Consider the following 12,970-nt stretch of genomic DNA (forward strand, 5'->3'; position numbering starts at 1 on the left):
AGGGAGACATAACAACTGACCCTGAGGATATCCAGAGAATATTGGGTCATCCTTCAAAGACCTGTACTCCACAAAATTGTAAAATCTAAAAGAAATGGATAATATTTTGAATCAGTACAAAATACCTAAGTTAAATCAAGACCAGGCAAACTATTTAAATAGACCAATAATCCCTATGGAAATAGAAGCAGTCATTAAAAGTCTCCCAACCAAAAAAGCCCAGGACCAGATGATTTTAATGTAGAATACTACCAGATATTTATAGAAGAGTTAATACAAATACTCTTTAAGTTGTTCTACACAATAGAAACAGAAGGAACATTAACAAACTCCTTCTATGAGGCTACAGTTACTCTGAAACCTAAACCAAAAAAGATAGAAAAAATAAAGAGAATTACAGACCAGTCTCACTCATGAACATTGATGCAAAAATATTCAATAAAATATTGGCAAACAGACTCCAAGAACATATCAAAACAATTATCCACCATGATCAAGTAGGCTTCATCCCAAATATTCAAGGTTGGTTCAACATACAAAAGTCTGTCAAAATAATACACCATATAATCAAACTAAATGAAAAGAACCACATGATCATTTCATTAGATACACCAAAAAGGCCTTTGACAAAATCCAACATCCCTTATGATAAAGGTCTTGGAGACATCAAGAATACAATGAATATAACTAAACTTAATTAAGGCAATATAGCAAGCCAACAGCCAACATCAAATTAAATGGAAAGAAACACAAAGCAATTCCACTAAAAACAGGAACAAGACAAGGCCGTCCACTCTTCCCATACTTATTCAATATAGTACTTGAAGTTCTAGGCAGAGAAATAAGACAACATAAGGAGATAAAGGGGATACAAATTGGAAAGGAAGAAGACAAAGTTTCACTATTTGCAGATGGTATGATAGCATACATAAGTGACTCCTAAAATTCTACCGGGGAACACCTACAACTGATAAACACCTTCAGTAATGTGGCAGGATACAAAATTAACTCAAAAAAAAAATCAGTAGCCCTCTTATACATAAATGACAAACAGGCTGAGAAAGAAATCAGAGAAACATCACCCTTTACAATAGCCACAAATAAAATAAAATACCTTGTGATAACTCTAACTAAGCAAGTGAGGGACCTGTATGAGAAGAACTTTAAGGCTCTGAGACAGAAATTGAAGAATATCTCAGAAAATGGATAGTTCTCCCATGCTCATGGATAGGTAGGATTAACATAATATAAATGGCAATCTTACTAAAAGCAATCTACAGATTCAATGCAATCCCCATCAAAATCCCAACATAATACTTCACAGACTGGGAAAGAACAATACTCAACTTCATATGGAAAAACAAAAAAATCCATGATTTCTGAATGAATTAGTACAATAAAACAACCTCTGGAGGCATCATGATCCCTGATTTCAAGCTCAACTATAGAGCTACAGTAATAAAAACAGTTTGGTACTGGCATAAAAACTGACATGTGAACCAATGGAATCTAAAGGAAAACCCTGACACTAATCTGACCATTCATGAACACCTCATTTTAGAGTATTTTGAGGGTGGTATCATTAATTTTAACAACGTCTGATTTGTTTGCATAAAAACCATATTCTTCCCCCAAGACCAAGCAATCTCCCCATGTTCACCAGCCATTATGTCTAGTGTTCTTCTATTGTGGACCACAACCCTGGCAGTAGAGTTCTCCAGCCAGAACATGTGTCTGGATGATAGCAGTCGTTATAGCCCTGGCAGGTACAAGAGAGATGACAAGTCTTATTCCTACCAGTATAAAAATGAATATCTCTCATCTTTGGTTAACAGCAATGTTCCTCCTTCCCCCTCAGATAGATATTCCTGTGGAATGAAAACAAATGTACAACATACCCAAACTTATGGGACTCCATGAAAGCAGGGCTAAGAGGAAACTTCATAGGATTACATACACACATAAAGAAGTTGGAGAAATCTCACACTAGTGACTTAATAGCACAACTGAAAGGTCTAGAACAAGAAGAAGCAAACTCACCCAGGAGAAACAAACACTGGGAAATAATAAAATTGAGGGCTGAAATCAATGAAATAGAAACAGAGAGAATAATACACAGAATCACTGAAACAAAGAGTTGGTTCTTTGAGAAAATCAACAAGCAGAGAGAGTGAATCTAAATTGACAAAATCAGAAATAAAAAGGGAAACATAGCAACAGACAATGAAGAAACCCAGAAAATCATCAAGTCATACTTCAAAAACCTGTACTCCACAAAATTGGAAAATCTGACAGAAATGGATGATTTTCTGGATAGGTACCACATGCCAAAGTTAAATCAAGACCAGATAAACTATTAAAATAGACTATCAACCTCTATGGAAGTAGAAATGGTCATTAAAAGTCTCCCAACCAAAAAAAGCCTAGGACCAGAAGGAAATCAGAGATCCATCACCCTTTACAATAGCCACAAATGAACCTCTATTTCTTTTAGCCTTTCTTCTACAAGCTTATCCATCTAGGTGAGAATATGTCAAAGGCCATGCTGGATGATGGATTTGCTTGGGATCATGGAGGAGATGTCTCCTCTGTCTTGCATGTCATCTTTGTAGACTGGACACTGGTTAGAATCTACCTAGTAGGGTCTCCCTGGCTTCCCTGAATTAGGGAGTAGGTGACTTGCCAAGGCTACAGGACATTTTATGAGATGCTCCATGTTCCTACAGGAGTTAGTTGATCTTGGAGGATCACCCCTCTTAATCCCACTGTCCACAGCAGTATAGGCTTGCCAGTATCCTTATTGAGAACCCAGGAGGGCACTTGTATCAGTCTGGTATTTGTTAAATTATTGTTATTTAATATTTTTTAATGTTACTTGAGTGTATGTCTGTGACCACATGCATGCCTAGTACCCTGAGTGTTCAAAAGAGGACACTGAAACTCTGGAACTGTGTCAGGGACCAAGATGTCAGGAACCAAACATGAACCATGGAAAAGTACTAGCTAGACCAGAGAACAAGTTATAAGACCACTGCCCTTCCCCAGAGCAGTAACACCTGTTTATTAACCACATGCTCCCAAAGATAAGAAGGCATTCCACAGTCAGGTGCCATGAGAAACAAACGTAATAAGCATTACATGTTGAGGTAGCCTAGCAACAGAATAAATGGCCCCTGACCAGTGACCTTAGCCAAAATCTTGCAGTTACACGATCTTGCCCATCTCCCACATTCTACACCCCTTCCACATCCCCTCTCCTTCCCTCCTTCCTGCCCCCTCCCCTCCTATGCTATATAAGCCTTGTGGAGGAAAATAAAATTTGCAGCTTGATCAGAATCCTGTCTTACTGTCATCCCTTGTGTCCTCTGTTCCTTTCATTCGCTCCCACTGGTGGGTCACCCCTGTTGAAACTCTGCTGGTCAGGGCAGAACTGGAACCACAGATGGCTGTGAGTCATCACATAGGCCCTCTGAACTGAACCTTGGTCTTCTGTAAGAAAAACAACTCTCTGAACTGCTCAGCCATATCTCCAGCCAAGTGTGGTATTGTTCTCTCCTACATAATATTTATATAGAGCTGGGGAAGAAGCTAACACTTTTTAATACACTGACTGGGTGGCTTTTTGGTCCTTTAAAGCAGAACTTGAAAAACTTACCCAGGGTAGATCATTACTCTCAGAGAACTCCAGTGACCTCAGTGTGTTGAGTTTTGAGTTTAGAAAGTCAGGATCACAGGTGCCATATAGACATCTCATCTTTCACATTCAATTCATGCCCTATTTAGTCTTGGTAAGGATTTCCAGCTTTCTAACTGATGCTGGGGAAACAATCTGCCATGTTAATCTTTATACACAAATCCTTCTTTGCTAAAATATTTCCTTTCTTACACCACTTTCCATCATGATCTTTTTCCTATGTCCTTTCCATTTCATATCCTTCCTTCACATGATGAAACATGCTAAAATTAGCAAGTTAAATAAAAGAGAAAGTTTAATCCAAGACAGCATATATAGCATGCTGAAATAAATTAATATTCCTATAATGCATAATATAAAATTGCAAGGCTTCATATGTTTACCAGCAGATCAATGACAACAATGTCAGACAACAATATTTTCTGCCTTGTATATTCCAGGAAATGTTCTCACTAGACATAGGGACTCATGGTGGATACTGGACAGAAGACGTGAGTTGAGTGCAGGATGACAGGCTAGACACAAATCACATGAGAATCACTAAGATTTTTTATGCTTCATCAAAAGAAGATTTACACACACACACACACACAGAGAGAGAGAGAGAGAGAGAGAGAGAGAGAGAGAGACAGTGAGAGAGAGAGAGAGCGTTATACATAACACTTATGTAGCCAACAGATGAAGGGACACCATACAGTGCATATTACCTTCAGGGTTGAGATTTTAGGGTGGTGATGTACTCTTCCTTGTCTGTTCATGGTCGCTGCTGCTGAAAAAAAAATCCCGTAGCAGCATAAGTATTTTGGAGGTGAGATAGATTTATCCAATCATTTTTTTAAATTAGTTGCAGTTTATTTTTTTCAGGTGTGACATTCTGGCTGTAATTTTTTTCCTTTTTAAAAAATAAACTTTTATTCATTTTAAACCCTCCTCCCAGCCCTCCAGCTTTCCCTCACCCAGCCATCCCCCATTCCCTCTCACACACACAAAAAAATGAGGGGGGTGGGGATCGGTTGGAAGAAGACTGGGGCTGCTCACTGGTGCGCTATATCAGCCACCCCCATGTTCACCCCCTCCGCCCCAGCATGTCGTCCATCTGCATCAGCACCACAGAGGTGGCAGTGGCACCGCTCAGTGCCAGCAAAACCAAGACCAAGAAGAAACATATCGTGTGCCAGAAAGTGAAGCTATTCTGGGCCAGGGAGCCAATCCTCAGTGTCCTGGTGTGGGGGGTGAACCACACGATCAATGAGCTGAGCAATGTCCCTGTCCATGTTATGTTAATGCCAGATGACTTCAAAGCTTACAGCAAGATCAAGGTGGACAATCATCTCTTCAATAAAGAAAACCTCCCAAGCCGCTTCAAGTTCAAGGAGTGCTGTCCCATGGTCTTCTGAAACCTCAGGGAGAAGTTTGGGATTGATAACCAGGATTACCAGAACTCAGTGACATGAAGTGCCCCCATGAACAGAGACAGCCAAGGCAGGTGTGGCATGTGTTTCCTCACCACCTACAACCGGTGTTTTGTCATCAAGACTGTGTCAAGAGAGGATATGGCTAAGATGCACAACTGTTAGGGACCATGATGTCAGGAAGCAAACATGAACCATAGAAAGTACTAGATAAACCAGAGAACAAGTCATAAGCCCCTTCCCAGAGCAGTAACCAGAGGCCCCCAAAGATAAGAGAACATGCCACAGTCAGGTGCCATGACAACCAAACCTAAAGAGCATTCCATGGTCAGGTAGCCTAGCAACAGAATAAACGGCCCCTGACCAGTGACCTTAGCCAACATCTCACAGTTGCACGATCTGCCTCACATGTCTTGCACCCCTTCCTTTTTCTACACACCCCTTTTCCCTTTCTCTCCTTCCTGCCCCTTCCCCTCTTATGCTATATAAGCCATATGGAGAGAACTAAATATTGGCGGCTTGATCAGAATTCTGTCTTGCTGTCATCTCTTGTGTCTCCCTTCCCTTTCATTCTCTCCCGCAGGTGGGTTGCCCCGTTGAAACCCCACTGGCCGGGGCATCTGGTGCCCAATGTGCAGCTCGACCGTCGCCTCGTCGGGAGTTGAACGTCCTTCTCCAGGAAAGTCCAGACATCTGGTGGAGATTTGAAGCGATCGCCCATCGAGACCACTCGATTCAGTGTCCTGGTGATCCGGGGGAAAGCAGGAAGGACGAGGTGAGTCTGAGCTATAGACTTTGCCATGGGATAGGGAACTTCTTCTCAGGACTTGTTTGTAAAGGGCATTAAAGATGCCCTCCAGACACAAGGGATAAGGGTTCGTAATAAAAAGACCTCATAAAATTCTTTAGTCACTTAGAGGATTGTTGTAACTGTTTTCCCCAAGAAGGAACGATTAATGAAAAATGCTGAAAGAGAGAGAGAGAGAGAGAGAGAGAGAGAGAGAGAGAGAGAGAAGGCAGCCAGCAGCTCTGGCAGGGTGTGAGTTGTGCGGGATGTTTGTGTTTGTGTGTGTGTGTGTGTGTGTGTGTGTGTGTGTGTGTGTGTGTGTGTGGTGTGCTATTTGTGTGTGTGTTTGTAAGCATGTGCAGTGAAAGGCAGAGGGGGGAGGGAGTTGGGAGGGCAGAGGAATGAGAGCACCTCCCCGCGGCTCCTTCACCTGGGAGGAAAGAGCCAAGCCAGCCTGAGCACTCCATTAAAAAGGCGCAGTGGCTGCGGCAGTGGCGGCCAGGTCCGCAGTGTCTGGTTGGTGGTAAAATGACCTTGCTGCTTCTCTCCCCACAGCTCCCTTTACCCTTGCATTGCTTGAAACCCAGAGCGAGGTTTGGTTTCTGAGTATATCTGCCTTTTTGCTGGAGTTGGCTCCGCCCACGCCATCAGCCCTAAAGTGGATGGGCGCTCAAAATTTGAGATCCCAACAAAGTCGTCTTTGCTTCTCCTGTAAACAACCGGGACATTTTGCGCAGGAATGCCCCAAGCGGATCCCTGCCCCCTGGGGGGGGGGGCACAGCCGCTGTACCTCAGCTCAGCGTCACATGGGGTGGCTGCTACCAACCACCCCATGTCCTAGATGTGGCCATGGTTTTCATTGGGCGAGGGAATGTAAATCTAAAACCGATGCTCATGGTTGCCCGCTCCCTCCCTGCCTGTCAGGAAACTTTCTTCTGGGCCAGCTCCTAGCCCCTCCACTCTGGGGAGTGTCCCATGGGGCCTCGCAGGCCACACCCAACTGTCTGCTCCCTCCAATGGGCAACTCCAGGCAGCACAGGACTGGACCTCTGTGCCACCACCAACACAATACTAGATCCATTACAGGGCCCCCAGGTCATCCCTACTGGGATTTGGGGACCCCTGGCCCCAGACACCCATGCCCTTATCCTTGGCCATGCCTCATCCACCTTAAAAGGTGTCCAGGTCTCCATCCTAGAAGCAACTTTCCAAGATCTGTCACAGGCTCTTTGTGCTGCTGGCTTACAGCTTGCCCCTGATAAGATCCAGTGCTCAGAGCCCTTTAGTTATCTGGGCCTTGAATTACATACCAATCCAGTCTTGGTCCGGTGCATCCAGCTGCGCACAGATAACCTTACCACCCTTAATGATTTTCAAAAACTTCTCGGGGACATTCAATGGCTTCGGCCATACCTAAAACTCCCTACTGCTGATCTTCTACCCCTCTATGACATTCTTTGGGGCCCCAGTGAGCCCACCTTCCACCCCCCCCCCCCGTCAATTGACCCTGGCTGCCCACAAGGCTCTATCTTTAATCACCAAGGCCATTTCCTCCCAAGCCTCTTTTCAGATTGATTATTCCCTCCCACTGGTTTTGGTTGTCTTATCCACTCCCCATGTGCCCACAGGGGTCCTTTGGCAGAGTTCCCCTTCTACCTTAAGGGCCCAGGATAAACTTAAGAGTCATTCCCTCTTATGGATTCATATGCCTGCCAGTCATACAAAGGTCATTCCCACCTATCCCCGACTTGTTTCTTCCCTAGTCATGCGTGGCCGCCAGACCTCAAGTCAGATTTTTGGTAAGGACCCCGATTCCATCTTAACCCCCTACACCCGCAAACAAACTCAATTTTTGTTTCAGACACTGGATTGTTGGGGTGTTGCCTTTTCAGGGTTCCTGGGCCTTCTTGACAATCACCTCCCCGATGAACTAGTTCTTCATTTTGCATCCATTCATCCCTTTATTTTCCCAAAAGTCATTTCCCCCAGCCCCTTGCCTGAGGCCCTGACTGTTTTTACAGATGGGTCAGCCAATAGCACTGTGGCTTATGCCTTTCAAGGTCACTCATTTCCCTTCCCTTCGCCCTTTCGTTCAGCTCAGCCTGTTGAACTTTTTGCAGTTTTACAGGTTTTTCAGAATTTCCATGATTCCCCCCTTAACATTTACATGGATAGTGCATATATAGCTCATTCAGTACCCCTTCTTGATACATCCCCCTTCATTAAGCCCACCTCCAATGCCCCTCCCCTTTTTGCACAAATTCAACAAAAACTTAGATTGCTCCCATGCTGTTTTCATTGGCCACTTCCCAGAGTAGTAACCAGAGGCCCCCAAAGATAAGAGAACATGCCACAGTCAGGTGCCATGACAACCAAACCTAAAGAGCATTCCATGGTCAGGTAGCCTAGCAACAGAATAAACGGCCCCTGACCAGTGACCTTAGCCAACATCTCACAGTTGCATGATCTGCCTCACACATCTTGCACCCCTTCCATGTTCTACATGCCCCTTTTCCCTTTCTCTCCTTCCTGCCCCTTCCCCTCTTATGCTATATAAGCCATATGGAGAGAACTAAAGATTGGCAGCTTGATCAGAATTCTGTTTTGCTGTCATCTCTTGTGTCTCCCTTCCCTTTCATTCACTCCCACAGGTGGGTCACCCTGTTGAAAGCCCGCTGGCCGGGGCACACAACATCTTATAGAAATACCACCAGTTCATAATGGAGTGTCACGGCAATGCCCTCTTGCCACAGTTCCAGGGCATGTACCGCCTGTGTGTGGATGGTGTGGAAACCTATATGGTGGTCACCAGGAATGTGTTCAGTCATCGGCTCACAAACACGACCTCAAGGGTTCTACTGTTGCCAGAGAAGCAAGTGACAAGGAAAAGGCCAAGGATTTGCCAACATTCAATGATAATGACTTCCTCAACAAAGGGCAGAAGCTGCATGTGGGAGAAGAGAGTAAAAAGAACTTCCTGGAAAAACTGAAGTGAGACGTTGAGTTCCTTGCCCAGCTGAAGTTCATGGACTACAGTCTACTGGTGGGTATCCACAATATCGACTGGGCAGAGCAGGAGGAGATGGAGGTGGAAGAGTGAGCAAAGGATGAGGAATGTGAGAACAAAGCCATGGGCAGTAGCCTGCTCTGCTCCTACAGCACGCCCCTAGCACCCCAGACAGCCCTGGCAACCTCCTCAGCTTCCCCCGATTCTTTGGACCAGGCGAGTTCAACCCCTCACTGACGTCTATGCCATGAAAAGCCATGAAAGTGCCCCTAAGAAGGAGGCCTATTTCATGGCCATCATCGATATCCTCACACTGTATGATGCTAAGAAGAATGCTGTACATGCTGCCAAAACAGTGAAACATGGGGCAGGGGCTGAAATCTCCACTGTGAACCCAGAGCAGTACTCTAAACACTTCAACCAATTCATGTCCAACATCCTGACTCAGTCATCTCTACCTTCTGCCAGGGCCAGACTGCTGGACAAGGGGTCGGGGATGAGGGGAGGGGAAGGGTGTATTGGGGCTAGAAGGGAGGGTGGGGAGCAGAGGGGGGTCAGGAGGGCTTTAGTAAAGGGACTGCAGCCTGTGACACAGAGCAACTCTAGCAGGGAGGGAGGGGACGTGCTGTTTGTGCGCAGGCTCACAGGATGTAGCCTTACTTCCTGCTCACTGTAGTTGAAGACCTTCTCTCCAGCCCCCACCAAGCCCTGTTAGTCCAACAACCCACTTGTAAAATAAACACACAGACATTTATATTATTTAAACTGCTTGGCCATTAGCTCTGGCCTACCTTTGTCTAGCTCTTACTCTTATATTTAGCCCATTTCTATAAATCTATACTTTGCCACGTGGATTGTGGCTTACCAGTACCTTACATCTTTCTTTTCCTGGTGGCAGCTGGCACTGTCTCTCTGCCCCAGACTTCCACCTCCCAGAATTCTCTTCTCTCTTGTCCCTCCTATACTTCCAGCCTGGCCACTGGCCGAACAGCATTTTATTTATACAGAGCGCTATCCACAGCAACTCACCCTTGATATGCCTCTTTGTCCCTGGTTAAATGGGCTCCTCTCTTGGTATCTTGTAACCTGTGATTATATGTTGGGGCTAGAGATGATGTTGTGGGATCGTTTCTGAAATTCATTGCTCCAGGTTTGCTATTTCTAATGCTCTGTGTCATCACCATAGCCACCTCCCTGTTGCTAACAGGCTCTCAGTTCCCTTCAGTTAAGACTGGCACAGTATCTCTGACACCATGAGAGAAGGTCAGACACCTCTGTCAACCATGTTTTGATCTCACCTAGAAAGACTTTTTAATTTCCTGGATTATTGTGCATAGATCCCTCCATGTTTCCACCTTGGATCCAAGTGAAATGTTACATTCATTGCTCCATCTTGTCCTCACAGAAGAACATTGCAGGTTGACCCCAACATCTTGCACCAGAGTCAGAGGCCTCAGAGGGGAACAGGTTCATCTTCATGAGATGACAACTGACCAGAAAGCAGCTGGGCCCTCAGACAGCTGGTTCTCAAAGAACCCAATGACCACCACCCCAGCCACCTGTGCCTGAGACCTGGAATTGTGATTGTCTATCAAGCCTGCCTCCCACTAGCTCAAAGGGAACTAGAAAGCTTCTTTGCATTTATCAGGACCCCTGTGTTTCTGTGGAATCCCAGACACTAATATGTACCAAACAGGGTCGTGTGCATCATCCATATCCTAACTCCTGACCTCTGGCGTGCAGTCACCTGTAACTGGCGAATGGTCAGTGGCAGAGCCCTAAGTACCTGAGTGCTCACTGCAGAGACACCACTTCAAGTCCCGGCCTACCGTGTAGGTGTCTGGCTCCCTGTGCCTGTGATTTCCCACCTGGATAGCTTCAGCCAGCAAGGTGCTCCACCCAGGGTTGCTTGAGTCACTTGAGGATGTGACCCAGGAAGCCTATTTGGAGGCCAGATGTGGGGCTTGACCCATCCTCAGCCTCAGGGCTGATTTTCCTTGCCCTCTCACACTTTCTGAACTTGGGATCTGCCTACAGGCCTCCTCGGAAAGAGTAACATCCCGCAGCCTCCTCCAGGATTGCGGCCCAGGGCCTGAGGAGGGAACTACTCGAGTCATTCTGATGCCACCAGAGTAACTGGAAGAGAAATGGCCCCGTTGGCCTGCACTGGGAGGGGTACATTCCTACCTCCTCCCAACCCCTCAGAAGGAACAGGAATTTAGGATGAGATGGAGAATTTGTAGGTAACCACAAAGATGTGAAGCAGGTTTGTGGAACCTTCTCGGGTGGATAGAGGACTTTCTGTGACTGCCTCCCAAGCTAGCCAAGCTCAGCGGTGGGAGCTGGAGCCATTGTGTGGTCCTCCACACCAAACACTGAGAGAAGGAGCAAGATAGCAGTCAGCTTCTTTCTCTAGAGCTGCCACATTGAGTGGAAGCCAAAGAAGACTATAGGTAAAGTTCTGGGGATCAGAACTGGGGAAGTACCAGAACCATATGGTTCATAGAGAAACGTCTTTAATTTAGGAGAGGGTTATATAGGAATAATGTCTGGACTGATTTCTCTACCTCACAATCAAGTGTGAAAAATCCGCATCTCCTCCCAGTAGTCCCAAGCTTAGAAGCTGAGGCTGAGCCTATTGTCCTGTGTATGAAACAGCGGGCCCGTGGTGGTGGATGCTTTTAATCCCAGCACTCGGGAGGCAGAGCCAGGTGGATCTCTGTGAGTTCAAGGCCAACCTGGGCTACAGAGTGAACCCTGTCTGGAAAAAAAATGTTTAAGAGTCTTATCAAAGAAACTACAGGGATCTAACTTGTTTAACATTGAGTTTTGTGGGGGGGTTAGTTTTTTGTTTATTGTTTTTTGTATATTGTTTAGAATTTTGAAAGGTAGCATTGTGTTTCAAATGCTCTGTGTTCCTGACAGTATTGTTAAGTAGGTCAAAATATTTGAGCTGTGGTTTGGTGGACTTGACATAGTTTTTTACAAGGTCATTCTAGTACTGTCTTCAAAACCTCGGGTTAGGCCTTCTGATTCCTTTGGCATTCCATATGTTTAAAAGCTGTTTATCTTGGTTCAAAAAAATGAGGCATCCCATGGAAAGTCAGCAGAGCTAGGTCCATATATTGTAGGCAGGTCAAAGCCCCTCCCCCTGTCTCAAGGCTCTATTAGATGATTCTTAAATATACAATGAAGATATTGATCTAACTAGATGACAGTTGGTCTAACTAGAAAATGATTATTCTGTGTGTCACCCTAAATTCCCAAAAGACTCACCAATAATTCAAAACTGTACCAGTAAGAAGGAAAAAGTGTGCTGCAATCAGACCATAGAATACACTATCAGGAGGACAAGAGAATGATCAGGGGAAGATGAAGTCCTATAAGATTTCATAGGAAATGCCCTAACAGTCGTGCTGGAACTCTCATCCAATAACTGATGGAAGTGGATGCAGAGATCCTCAGCCAGGCCCCAGGCAGAGCTTCAGGTGTCCAACTGTTGAGAAAGAGAAAGGACTGTAAGAGTGTGAATTGTTGAGACCAAAATTGCAAAAGCACAGGGACAAAAAGCCAATCGAATGGAAGCACATGAATTATGAACCAAAGGCTGTGGAGCCTCCAGCTGGATCAGGCACTCTGGATAAGTGAGACAATTGAATAGCTTGAATTGTTTGGGAGTCATCCAGGCTGAGGGACCAGGACCTGTCCTTAGTGCATAAGCTGGCTGTTTGAAACCTTGGGCTTACACAGAGACACTTTGCTCAGCCTGGAAGGAGGGGACTGGACCTGCCTGTACTGAATCTACCAGGTTTAAATGAATCCCCAGGGGAGTCTTGGCCCTGGAGGAGATGGGAATGGACGAGTGGGTATGGGGGGAAGGTGGGGTTGGGGGTAGGAGTGGGGAGGACAGGGGAACCCATGGTTGATGTGTAAAATTAAAACACAAATGTAATAATAACAAAAAATTTTTAAAAAAAATTTCATAGGAAACTAGGCTCTTCATTTTGATTCTCAGTAATGAAGTGTAAAAACTAATGTCATACCCATAAATGAAGCTTCCACATCTTTAT

The 12,970-nt window shown here is 45.2% G+C and overlaps 1 pseudogene; it reads left to right on the forward strand.

The window, feature by feature from the left end:
* Nucleotides 1-4,779: 4,779 nt before the first annotated feature.
* LOC118594321 lies at nt 4,780-9,576 on the forward strand (annotated as a pseudogene).
* The last annotated feature ends 3,394 nt before the right edge of the window (nt 9,577-12,970 follow it).

Source organism: Onychomys torridus, chromosome 1, assembly GCF_903995425.1.
Source record: "Onychomys torridus chromosome 1, mOncTor1.1, whole genome shotgun sequence".
Taxonomy (NCBI): domain Eukaryota; kingdom Metazoa; phylum Chordata; class Mammalia; order Rodentia; family Cricetidae; genus Onychomys; species Onychomys torridus.